This window comes from Crinia signifera, chromosome 8 (assembly GCF_055691185.1).
Source record: "Crinia signifera chromosome 8, ASM5569118v1, whole genome shotgun sequence".
Classification (NCBI taxonomy): Eukaryota; Metazoa; Chordata; class Amphibia; order Anura; family Myobatrachidae; genus Crinia; species Crinia signifera.
Window position 1 is genome coordinate 90,770,674 of NC_139224.1, and position 13,075 is coordinate 90,783,748.

Below are 13,075 nucleotides of genomic sequence, written 5' to 3' on the forward strand. Positions count from 1 at the left end.
ACATCGGGATAGTAAATGTCAAAAATAATTACAAATACACCTAAAATACACCTATTTTTTTACAAATTTTCTTTACTAAATTTCACCCTCTAGATCTTATGACTGCATACCATTTTCAATAAAGAGAACAAGGGTGATGACTAGATATTTCAAGAATATCGCTACGGGGGCTACATACACACACAGCAATTTGTGCTTCATTTCTAAGCGATCTAGTCAAATCTAGTCAGATCACTTAGATATAGGCACAAATAGGGACCCTAACGCTGTACAAAGTACCAGTAACATCTACTTATGCTCCATTAATGAAACGGAAGGAACAAAAGCAAAAAAAAAAGGTTTTCACAGCTGATTTTAAATAAAATATTAAACGTCTGTGTTTGGTGACTCAAATTAGATGACTGTAACAAAATTGACCCTTGATCCACTGTAATTTCCACATTGCGACATGCACACAAAACATAAAGCAGTAGTATAGACAAAGATGTATGCTTTTGTTTTAGTTGATTGAGATACATGTGTTGTGTTATTAATCCAAATGATGTGCAAAAATCATAAAAATACATGAAGTATATTATTACCCTACTGGCGATACACATTTAGGAATGCAGTGAAAGACCTCTCCGGCCCATATCTGTGTTAGTCTGTGTTAGAACTCCAATCTAAACTATACACACCAATACTGTAAATTAGCTAATGAACAGAAATGCAATGTTATGCATATGATATTAGTTTAGTTCTCAATAAATTATAACACAATATTACATAATTATAATTTTTTAAATAATCAAAGTATTTTAATTAAAAATATAATAATAATAATAATAATAATAATAATAATAATAATAATAATAATAATAATAATAATAATAATAATAATAATAAAAAATGAAATAAGATTTGAGGTATATACAGTAGGGTGTATTTGTTGTTTGGGGAATAATTACAAATGAGAAGAAAAAAGGGAGGCAAAGTACAACTAATGGGGGAAGAGTAGAAGAGAGTGAGAAAGTATACATCAAATTAATTAACTATTATGCCATTAAAAAGATGAGAGGATGTGCGCTAATTAAAGGAAAGAGAAGACAAAGATAGAAAATAAAAGCACCTGAAAAAAAACGGGGTTAATAAAATGTATACAGCTCTTCTGAGCTATAAGTGAGAAGTCCATGGGGCTGTGCTTTCCCTACCTCTAACACAAGCTGCCAGAGTTAGCCGTGAATGAAGGCTGTAGAAGCGGCTTGCAGAATAAAGCCGCTAGTCTTCTGCGGCTCTGGTTTCTGTGCTGGATGGGAGCGGGTGCAGGGAGCGTGCCGGGCAGCGTGCCCACGGAGACAGCCTCTTCAACGCGTTTCGTGCTATAACAGCACTTTTTCAAGAATGTCTGTAGGCTGAACTTGTTCGTCTTTTTATTCATTGAATTTTTTATTTTTTTTATTTGAAAAAAACTTTATTAAAAAGGAAGTTGATGATCCGAATCGGCGGCAACCACATGGAAAAAAGATACAAGATGTCTATGTCTCAGGGCCCTGAGGAAGCTATTATCTGCGAAGCGCGTGCCGGCTAGCGGTGCGCAGGCAGATGTTTGCAACTTTTGTTATTTTTCTTACTAATGTATTTTGATTGTGTGTAGATAACGCTGCGACAGCCCCCATACCCGTGCTTATTGTCCAGCATATGCAACCATTGGAGGCGGCTCCAATTGACCTTGCGCAGTCAGTTACCCAGGTGGTGTACCAACACAGGCACGATATTGGAGCATCTCCACGCTAGAGACTGTACACACTGGGCAATCTGTACTGGCTAAGTGCACAGGAACTGAGGGAGCTTTTTATCCAGGGAAGAGTGACACACTGTGACAGCCCCTACAACGGTGTTGACTGTCCAGAACGTGTAATCACTTGGAGGCGGCTCCACCTGGATTATCGCAGTTAGATACCCTGGGGTGCATTGACACCCGTGCAAATCTCAGAGCGTCTTCACGCTAGATAAACGCACACACAGGGCAATCTATGTTGGTTTAGTGCGCCCATCAGAGGGGGCTATAACCTCAGAGGGCTCCTCCTCAAGAGTTAAAATTATAAATTCATCCACACACTGTGCGAATTTCACAGTGTCAGTGGATCCCTACTGATGGCATTGGGACCTTATTAGGGCAACAACCCCGTATGTACGCATAGGAACCCGTGTCACCAAAAGCTATTATAAGAGGTTTTCTTTAACCTGCTCTCAGACACGCTAACTGGCCTGCCAGATTATTATTTCTGGACAGACCAGACACACACTGTCTAAAAGGTGAAATACAGTATTACACAAAAACACCTCTGCAACATCTGCCTGCCACCTTGGTTTTAAAATTGTGTGAACCCCACCCTTGTTTTTTGTTATATGTCAACATTTTATCTCGCAGTTCTTAACCCCTTCCTGACAGAGCTAGTTTTTGCGTTCCTGACAGAGCCATTTTTTTCAAATCTGACATGTCTCACTTAAGTGGGGATAACTTTTTTTTGCTTTTACTTATCCCAGTGATTTTGAGATTGTTTTTTCGTGACACATTGTACTTCAAATTAGTGGTAAATTTGGGTCGATAGAGTCTGTGTTTTTTTGTGAAAAATACCAAAATGTCGTGAAAAAATGGAAAATTTAGCGATTTGCAAAATGTTAAATTTTCTGCTTGTGAGACAAATAATCATACCACTCAAAATAGTTAATAACTAACATAGACCATATGTCTACTTTATGTTTCCATCATTATTTCAACTTCCTTTTAATTTTTTTGGACACTAGGAGGCTTACAATATGAATAGCAAATTCTCAAATTTTCAAGAAAATTTCAAACACTGATTTTTTTAGGGACCAGTTCAGTTCTGATATGACTTTGAGGGACTTGTATGTGAGACACCCCCATAAATGATGCCATTTCAAAAACTGCACCCCTCACAGTATTCAAAACAGCATTTTGGAAGTTTGTTAACCCTTTAGGTGTTTCACAGGAATTAAAACAAAGTGTAGGTGAAATTTCAAAATTTCATTTTTTTTTTGCAGATTTGCAATTTTAATACATTTTTCTAAGGAACACAGTACATTTTACTAGAGAAATGTGACTAAAAATTGATTCCCCCAATTCTTTTGTTTTCAAAAATATCCTATATGTGGCCCTAGTGTGCACGTTGACCAAACCACAGGCTTCATAATAGAAGGAGCACCTACTTGATTTTGGAGCCTCCTTTTTATGAGATTATTTTTTAGGCACCATGTAGGTTTCTAGGCACCATAAGATGCTAAAATTTAGGAACCCCCCCACAAGTTACCCCATTTTGCAAACTACACCCCTCAGGGAATTCATCTAGGGGTATAGTGTACATTTCAAACCCCCAGGGGTTTCACCAATTGTGGTACAACTGGGCAGTGAAAATGAAAAATTACATTTTTTACACAAAAATGCAGTTCTGGCTCAAAATTTTTCATTTTCACAAGGAATGAAGGAGACAAAGCACCCCAAAATCTGTGCCCCAATTTCTCTCGAGTACCGCAATGCCTCACATGTGACCAAAAAATACCAGTTGGGTGCATGGCAGGACTCAGAAGGGAAGGAGTGATTTTTGGATTTTGCAGCTCAGATTCTGGTGGAATTTTGGTGGGTGCTATGTCGCATTAGCAAGACCCCCCAAGCACCAATACAGTGGAACCCCCCCCACAAGTGACCCCATTTTGCAAACTACACCCCTCAGGGAATTCATCTAGGGGTATAGTGTACATTTCAAACCCCCAGGGGTTTCACCAATTTTGATACAAGTGGGCAGTGAAAATGAAAAATTACATTTTTTTACACAAAAATGCAGTTCTGGCTCAAAATTTTTCATTTTCAGAAGGTATGAAGGAGAAAAAGCACCCCAAAATCTGTGCCCCAATTTCTCCCGAGTACGGCAATGCCTCACATGTGAACAAAAAATACCAGTTGGGTGCATGGCAGGACTCAGAAGGGAAGGAGTGATTTTTGGATTTTGCAGCACAGATTTTGGTGGAATGAATGGTGGGTGCTATGTTGCACCAATACAGTGGAACCCCCCCACAAGTCACCCCATTTTGCAAAGTACACCCCTCAGGGAATTCATCTAGGGGTATAGTGTACATTTCAAACCCCCAGGGGTTTCACCAATTTTGATACAAGTGGGCAGTGAAAATGAAAAATTACATTTTTTTACACAAAAATGCAGTTCTGGCTCAAAATTTTTCATTTTCAGAAGGTATGAAGGAGAAAAAGCACCCCAAAATCTGTGCCCCAATTTCTCCCGAGTACGGCAATGCCTCACATGTGACCAAAAAATACCAGTTGGGTGCATGGCAGGACTCAGAAGGGAAGGAGTGATTTTTGGATTTTGCAGCTCAGATTCTGGTGGAATTTTGGTGGGTGCTATGTCGCATTAGCAAGACCCCCAAAGCACCAATACAGTGGAACCCCCCCACAAGTGACCCCATTTTGCAAACTACACCCCTCAGGGAATTCATCTAGGGGTATAGTGTACATTTCAAACCCCCAGGGGTTTCACCAATTTTGATACAAGTGGGCAGTGAACATGAAAAATTACATTTTTTTACACAAAAATGCAGTTCTGGCTCAAAATTTTTCATTTTCAGAAGGTATGAAGGAGAAAAAGCACCCCAAAATCTGTGCCCCAATTTCTCCCGAGTACGGCAATGCCTCACATGTGACCAAAAAATACCAGTTGGGTGCATGGCAGGACTCAGAAGGGAAGGAGTGATTTTTGGATTTTGCAGCTCAGATTCTGGTGGAATTTTGGTGGGTGCTATGTCGCATTAGCAAGACCCCCAAAGCACCAATACAGTGGAACCCCCCCACAAGTGACCCCATTTTGCAAACCACACCCCTCAGGGAATTCATCTAGGGGTATAGTGTACATTTCAAACCCCCAGGGGTTTCACCAATTTTGATACAAGTGGGCAGTGAACATGAAAAATTACATTTTTTTACACAAAAATGCAGTTCTGGCTCAAAATTTTTCATTTTCAGAAGGTATGAAGGAGAAAAAGCACCCCGAAATCTGTGCCCCAATTTCTCCCGAGTACGGCAATGCCTCACATGTGACCAAAAAATACCAGTTGGGTGCATGGCAGGACTCAGAAGGGAAGGAGTGATTTTTGGATTTTGCAGCTCAGATTCTGGTGGAATTTTGGTGGGTGCTATGTCGCATTAGCAAGACCCCCAACAGGGACGTGCAGTCAGGGGAGGCAGGGGAGGCAGAGCCTCACCTGTCATAACTGATTAAAAAAAAAATTCAAAGATGATATTTATATCACAATAACTCATATGCTGTTATAAATATCTTATTTGATTTTTTTCTTTAATTTGCTATGAGGTGGGACACTGTGGGGAGGCTGGGCGGCAGCGGGAGCTGTGCCTCCCGCTGACAATAGAAAACTGTCAGGCAGCTGGGGGCGGGCATAACCCGCAGGGAGAAAAGAGGCTGAGAAGCCCACTGAATTTGTATGGGGAAGCGGCATCTACTCCTCTGCCTCAATGACAGGGACGGATGCCCCTGTCACTGAGACAGATGTGATAGGACAGCGGAGCAGACTGTCACTCACTGATAGCCTGTATCCGCTGTCCATGAGCTGCACAGTGTCAGTCTCAGTGTCTGCAGGCAGGGACAGCATCATCATGTAAGTGTTTAGTTAACACTACACTTACAACCCCCCCCCCCCCCCCCAACACTAACTAATTTTATTTAATTTTACATTCAACCAAGGCAACGGTGCTGGCGGGAGTAGGGGCATATGTGCGCTCCACTGCAGCAACTGCCACCGATCGATGGCTGCGGGCGGCTGCGGACAGCAGGGGTGGTAGCGGCGGGTATATTTAATCTGCGCCCCAGGCTGCTGCTGCCCCCGCTCTCCCCCCCCAGCAGCCCGTTGCCAAGCTCCAGTCCCACTACCAAGCTCCCCCCGCCTGCTGCCCGGGACACTGTCGGCTCAGGTGCAGGGGGAGCTGTCATTTCTCTTCCCCGGGATGCGGGGAAGAGCAGACATTGCTAGCTGGGCAATATTTGGTGGCGGGGTGGTAGCGGCGGGTATCTCAGCTGTGCCCCAGGCTACTGCTCCCCCCCCCCCCCCCACAGTGCGGCGCCGAACGCCCGCTACAGCCGCTACCAAGCTCCCCCCGCCTGCTGCCTGTGGTCCCTGTCGGCTCAGGTGTAGGGGGAGCTGTCAGTTCTCTTCCCCGGGATGCGGAGGCAGACATTGCTAGCTGGGCAATATTTGGTGGCGGGGTGGTAGCGGCGGGTATCTCAGCTGTGCCCCAGGCTACTGCTCCCCCCCCCCCCCCCCCCCCACAGTGCGGCGCCGAACGCCCGCTACAGCCGCTACCTAGCTCCCCCCGCCTGCTGCCTGTGGTCCCTGTCGGCTCAGGTGCAGGGGGAGCTGTCAGTTCTCTTCCCCGGGATGCGGAGGCAGACATTGCTAGCTGGGCAATATTTGGTGGCGGGGTGGTAGCAGCGCCGGCGGGTATCTGCGCCCCAGGCTGCTGCTGCCTCCGCTCTCCCCCCCCCCCCGCAGCAGCAGCCCGGTGCCAAGCTCCAGTCCCACTACCAAGTTCCCCCGCCTGCTGCCCGGGACACTGTCGGCTCAGGTGCAGGGGGAGCTGTCAGTTCTCTTCCCCGTATCACATGCGGGGAAGAGAACTGACAGCTCCCCCTGCACCTGAGCCGACAGGGAGCACGGGCAGCAGGCGGGGGGAGCTAGGTAACGGGCGTTCGGCGCCGCACTGCGGGGGGTGGGGAGCAGCAGTAGCCTGGGGCGCAGATACCCGCCGGCGCCGCTACCACCCCGCCACCAAATATTGCCCAGCTAGCAATGTCTGCCTCCGCATCCCGGGGAAGAGAACTGACAGCTCCCCCTGCACCTGAGCCGACAGGGACCACAGGCAGCAGGCGGGGGGAGCTAGGTAGCGGCTGTAGCGGGCGTTCGGCGCCGCACTGCGGGGGGGGGGGGGGGGGGGGGGAGCAGCAGTAGCCTGGGGCGCAGATATCCGCCGCTACCACCCCGCCACCAAATATTGCCCAGCTACGGTAGCAATCACTCCTCTTCTGCTCTTCCCCGCATCCCGGGGAAGAGAACTGACAGCTCCCCCTACACCTGAGCCGACAGGGACCACAGGCAGCAGGCGGGGGGAGCTTGGTAGCGGCTGTAGCGGGCGTTCGGCGCCGCACTGTGGGGGGGGGGGGGAGCAGTAGCCTGGGGCACAGCTGAGATACCCGCCGCTACCACCCCGCCACCAAATATTGCCCAGCTAGCAATGTCTGCTCTTCCCCGCATCCCGGGGAAGAGAAATGACAGCTCCCCCTGCACCTGAGCCGACAGTGTCCCGGGCAGCAGGCGGGGGGAGCTTGGTAGTGGGACTGGAGCTTGGCACCGGGCTGCTGGGGGGGGGGGGGGGGGGGGAGAGCGGACCTTGCACTACAAGTCCCAGCATGGTTAGTTAGTTGCTGGGACTTGTAGTGCAAGGGTACCGGTAATTACTAGTATTTATATATTAGCCACATTTTGGGGCATAGAAACAGGCGCATTTGAAATACACAGCATTTGAAATTTAAAGATGGCCGCCGGGAGCCAATCAGAGTGTGGCATGTCTGGCTCCGCCCCCTCATATAGTTTTTAAGAACCAGCAGAAGGCAGTCTGACAGCAGGAATGGAGCATAGAAGAGCTCCCGAAGAAAGAAGACTCAGGAAGTCTAGTGGGCAGTGGCTTTTCAAAGCAGCTCAAAATAGGCTGCTGCCCACCAGATGAAGTTGCTGGAAGCCCTGGCACTGCGGCAGCCGCGCAAAAGAGCTTATTGGCTGCCGCTTGCCAGGTGAAGACGCCGGAAGCCCTGGCACGGCGGCAGCCACGCAAAAGAGCTTATTGGCTGCCGCCTGCCAGGTGAAGACGCCGGAAGCCCTGGCACGGCGGCGGCCACCACGCAAAAGAGCTTATTGGCTGCCGCCTGCCAGGTGAAGACTGCTGTGTTAATAAAATTTTACTTTACATGGTGTGGGTGTTTTTATTGGTGTATTGGTTCTGCTGTGGGACTACAAGTCCCAGTGGGCCCATTAATGCCCTGTATGCTGGGACTTGTGGTTCCCCAAGTCCCTGCATACAGGGGAAGGTTTGCTGTGATTTGTTGTTCCGCAGCAGAACCCAATACTTTTACACTTATTTTATCAGCCCGGTGTCCACCGCCCTGGGACATCGGGGACAGCCCCGGGCTTCAGCCCGGGATGGGTGAAGCCTGGGGGTGGGGGACCCCTTTATTGGGGGGGTCCTCACTCCACCAGGTACCCCATCCAGGGCTGACCAGCCAGGGTGAACATGCTATGGCTGGGGGACCTTGCATAAAAAGTGTCCCCCAGCTGTGGCATGACACTGCTGGCTGTTGGAGCCCGGTGTTGGTTCCAAAATGCGGGGGACCCCCAGTTTTTTTGTCCCCCGTATTTTTTGGAACCAGGACCGGTCCAAGAGCCTGGTGCTGGTTTCTTAAATATGGGGGAACCCCACAATTTTTTTATCCCTATATTTGGGGAACCAGGACTGGCTCAACGAGCCCGGGGCTGGTTATGCTTGGGAGGGGGGACCCTACGTGTTTTTTTTTTTGGCTCTGGCTCTGAAACTAGCCAGTGCCTCACCAGTCACTAACCTCACCGCACGTCACTGACCCCCAAAGCACCAATACAGTGGAACCCCCCCACAAGTGACCCCATTTTGCAAACTACACCCCTCAGGGAATTCATCTAGGGGTATAGTGTACATTTCAAACCCCCAGGGGTTTCACCAATTTTGATACAAGTGGGCAGTGAACATGAAAAATTACATTTTTTTACACAAAAATGCAGTTCTGGCTCAAAATTTTTCATTTTCAGAAGGTATGAAGGAGAAAAAGCACCCCAAAATCTGTGCCCCAATTTCTCCCGAGTACGGCAATGCCTCACATGTGAACAAAAAATACCAGTTGGGTGCATGGCAGGATTCAGAAGGGAAGGAGTGATTTTTGGATTTTGCAGCACAGATTTTGGTGGAATGAATGGTGGGTGCTATGTTGCACCAATACAGTGGAACCCCCCCACAAGTCACCCCATTTTGCGAAGTACACCCCTCAGGGAATTCATCTAGGGGTATAGTGTACATTTCAAACCCCCAGGGGTTTCACCAATTTTGATACAAGTGGGCAGTGAAAATGAAAAATTACATTTTTTTACACAAAAATGCAGTTCTGGCTCAAAATTTTTCATTTTCAGAAGGAATGAAGGAGACAAAGCACCCCAAAATCTGTGCCCCAATTTCTCCCGAGTACGGCAATGCCTCATGTGTGACCAAAAAGTGGCAGGACTCAGAAGGGAAGGAGTGATATTTGGAGTTTGCAGCACAAATTCTGGTGGAATGATGGTGGGTGCTATGTCGCATTAGCAAGACCCCCAAAGCACCAATACAGTGGAACCCCCCCACAAGTGACCCCATTTTGCAAACTACACCCCTCAGGGAATTCATCTAGGGGTATAGTGTACATTTCAAACCCCCAGGGGTTTCACCAATTTTGATAAAACTGGGCAGTGAACATGAAAAATTACATTTTTTTACACAAAAATGCAGTTCTGGCTCAAAATTTTTCATTTTCACAAGGAATGAAGGAGAAAAAGCACCCCAAAATCTGTGCCCCAATATCTCCCAAGTACGGCAATGCCTCACATGTGACCAAAAAATACCAGTTGGGTGCATGGCAGGACTCAGAAGGGAAGGAGTGATTTTTGGATTTTGCGGCTCAGATTCTGGTGGAATGAATGGTGGGTGCTATGTGGCATTAGCAAGACCCCCGAAGCACGGTGAAATTATGAACCTAATATTCCATAGATGTGTGGTATATTTTAAAACACTCCTTTATACATAGGCCGGGTTTGTCGGGGCAAGTGTCACACTGGAAAATAGTTTGCTTTCTTATTCCCTTTTTATAGCAAACTTTGCACCTTTTTTGTGTCCTGCCCTTTTTTCCAGTGGAGGGGATTTCATCAGGAAAATGCTGCCCTGGTACAATACGGGGGCCAGTACTAGAAGTACTGGGGCCCTCTGCCTGCTGGTTCCCAAATATTAGGCCCTTTATGACTTCCTCTTGAAAGTGCATAAATGTCCCCCTCTGGCCGGTAGAACGGAATAGCACGTAAGCGTTATACAGTGCCATCTGGATGATATACACGGCCACCTTCTTGTACCAGATTTTTGTTTTCCGCAGGGCACTGTACGGCTTCAGTACCTGATCTGAAAGATCCACTCCGCCCATGTACCTATTGTAATCCAGGATACAATTAGGTTTTGAGGTGTGGGTACTGGTACCTCGTACAGGGACGGAGGTGGTACTGTCTCCGTGAATTGTTGTCAGTATAAGGACATCCCTCTTGTCCTTATATTTGACCAACAACATATTTTCGTTGCATATTCCCCTGCTTTCACCCCTTCTCATTACTTGGGCAATGTGCGTTTTTGGGAGGCCTCTTTGGTTCTTGCGCACAGTACCGCAAGCTGCTGTACCTCTTGAACCAAGGGCCTTAAACAGGGGGATGCTAGTGTAAAAGTTATCCACATAGAGGTGATAACCTTTATCCAGGAAGGGGTGCACTAAATCCCAGACAATTTTCCCACTAACACCTACGAGGGAGGGGGGGCATTCTGGCGGTTCAATTCTTGAATCCTTCCCTTCATAAACCCTAAACCTGTGGGTGTACCCTGAGGTGCTTTCACACAGTTTATACATTTTTATGCCATACCTTGCCCTCTTACTGGGAAGGTACTGGCGGAATGTAACCCTTCCTTTAAAATGTATAAGGGACTCGTCGATACAAATAAATTTTTCAGGGATGTACACCTCTTCAAATTTGGCACTGAAATGATCAATGACCGGCCTGACTTTGAATAGCCGGTCAAAGGTGGGATCATCTCTGGGTGGGCACTGTGCATTATCGGTGTAATGTATAAATTTAAGAATTGTCTCAAATCGAGTCCGGGTCATGGCCATACGGTAAAATGGAGTACTGTACAGAACATCTGTACTCCAATATTGCCTAATTTCTGGCTTTTTTACTATGCCCATATGAAACACCAGACCCCAAAACGTCATCATCTCTACTGCATCTACAGGGGTCCACCTAGCAAATGATGACGTGGGGTTTTGAGCAATAAACTGCTGGGCATATAAATTAGTTTGGTCCACCATTAAATTTATAAAATCATCAGAGAAAAATAATTTGAAAAAGTCAATTTCTCTGAGACCTGTGGAATCAAATTGGATTCCTGGCATGGCCAAAAACTCAGGAACCTGGGGCTCAAAATTGTCTGGTGGTGGGGTCCATACGAGATCAATTGTTGGGGGGGGGGTCTCAGCTGCTCTACGGGGGCGTCTTTGAGGGGGTCCCTCATCACCAGAGGAGGAAGAGGAGCTTAAGACGAATCCTTCAAATTCCCCGCTTGCATCACTGGCTGTGTCAGAGTCAGAGGCAAGCATGGCATATGCCTCCTCCACTGAATACATTCTCCTGGATGACTGGGAGGACATTTGGGAGGACATTTGGGAGGACATTTGGGATGCCATTTTTATTTTTGTGTTACTGGTAGTGAAATGTTTCAACACGTGTATAGTGTAGGGGGGGGGTACAAACTTTATTTCAACCCGGGGGGTATGTAGTGTGTAGTGTGTATGTAGTGCAGAAAAAAAAAAAATACTTTATACCAATAAAAAAATAAAAAAATGAAGGGGTTAAAAATAAAAAATTGAAGGGGTTAAAAAAAAAAAAAAAAAAGGTCCTGCGCCAAAAATTGAGCACAGATGTTGGTCAGTAACGTCTGTCACTGAACAGCGCTCAAAGGCAACAGGAATTTGATCAAAAAAAAAAAAAAAATAGATCAACCCTGTGCCGAAAAAGCTGATCAGTGATGTACGTCACTGATCAGCGCACAGTGGCCACAGGACATACACAAAATCACAGTGTGTGTAAAAAAAAAATTAAAAAAAGACCCCACAGCACTCACAAAAAAAAAAAAAGGTGATCAGTGATGCGACACTGATTACCAGTGAGGTGCAGCAGGTGCACAACCTTTGGTGCAACTGACAGTGCAACTGACAGGTATATATAAAAAAAAAAAAACCTCTGTACCCCCAAAAAAGTTGCTGATCACCTCAGATATAGTGATCAGCACAAAAGGCTGGGGCAGCAGACACAAAATTTAGCACTCTCTATCACTCTCTGTCACTATCTCTCTCTATCTCTCTATCTCTCACTATCTATCACTCTATGACACTGCAGCAGCAGCACTGACAGGTATATCTATATATAAAAAAAAACCTGCGCCCCCAAAAAGTTGCTGATCAGTTAATTTATACTGATCAGCACAAAAGGAGGGGGCAGCAGTCAGTTATATAAAAAATATATAGCACAATCTGTCACTATCTCTCTCTATCTCTCTCTCTCTATCTCTCTCTATCTCTCTATAACTATCACACTGCAGCAGCACAAAATATAGCACTCTGTCACTAGGCCTCTCTATCTATCTCTCTCTCTCTATCTCTCTCTATCTCTCTATCTCTCTCTCTCTATCTATAACTATATCACACTGCAGCAGCACAAAATATAGCACTCTCTGACACTATCTCTCTCTCTATCTCTCTCTATCTCTCTCTATCTCTCTATCTCTCTCTATCTATCTCTCTATCTAGCTATTACACTGCAGCAGCACAATTTCACAGCACAGGAAGGCACAAGTAGCAACAGGATCCAGGAAGCATCCAGCACACTACAAGCACAGATCAAGCAGTGATCAAGCAGTGATGAAGCAGTGATCAGGTAAGTATGGAGCAAGGTTCTGGTCAGTATATGGCGGCAGGTGGGCACGGTGACCGCACTGCACGCTATTCCAGACCGGAATGGCGTCTGCAGTGCAGTCACCGTTAGTTTAAACCCCCCTCCATGGCTGTGATTGGTCCGTCGGTCCGACGGACCAATCACGGCCTTTGGGGGCGGGCGGGGTGAGGTGGGGTGACAC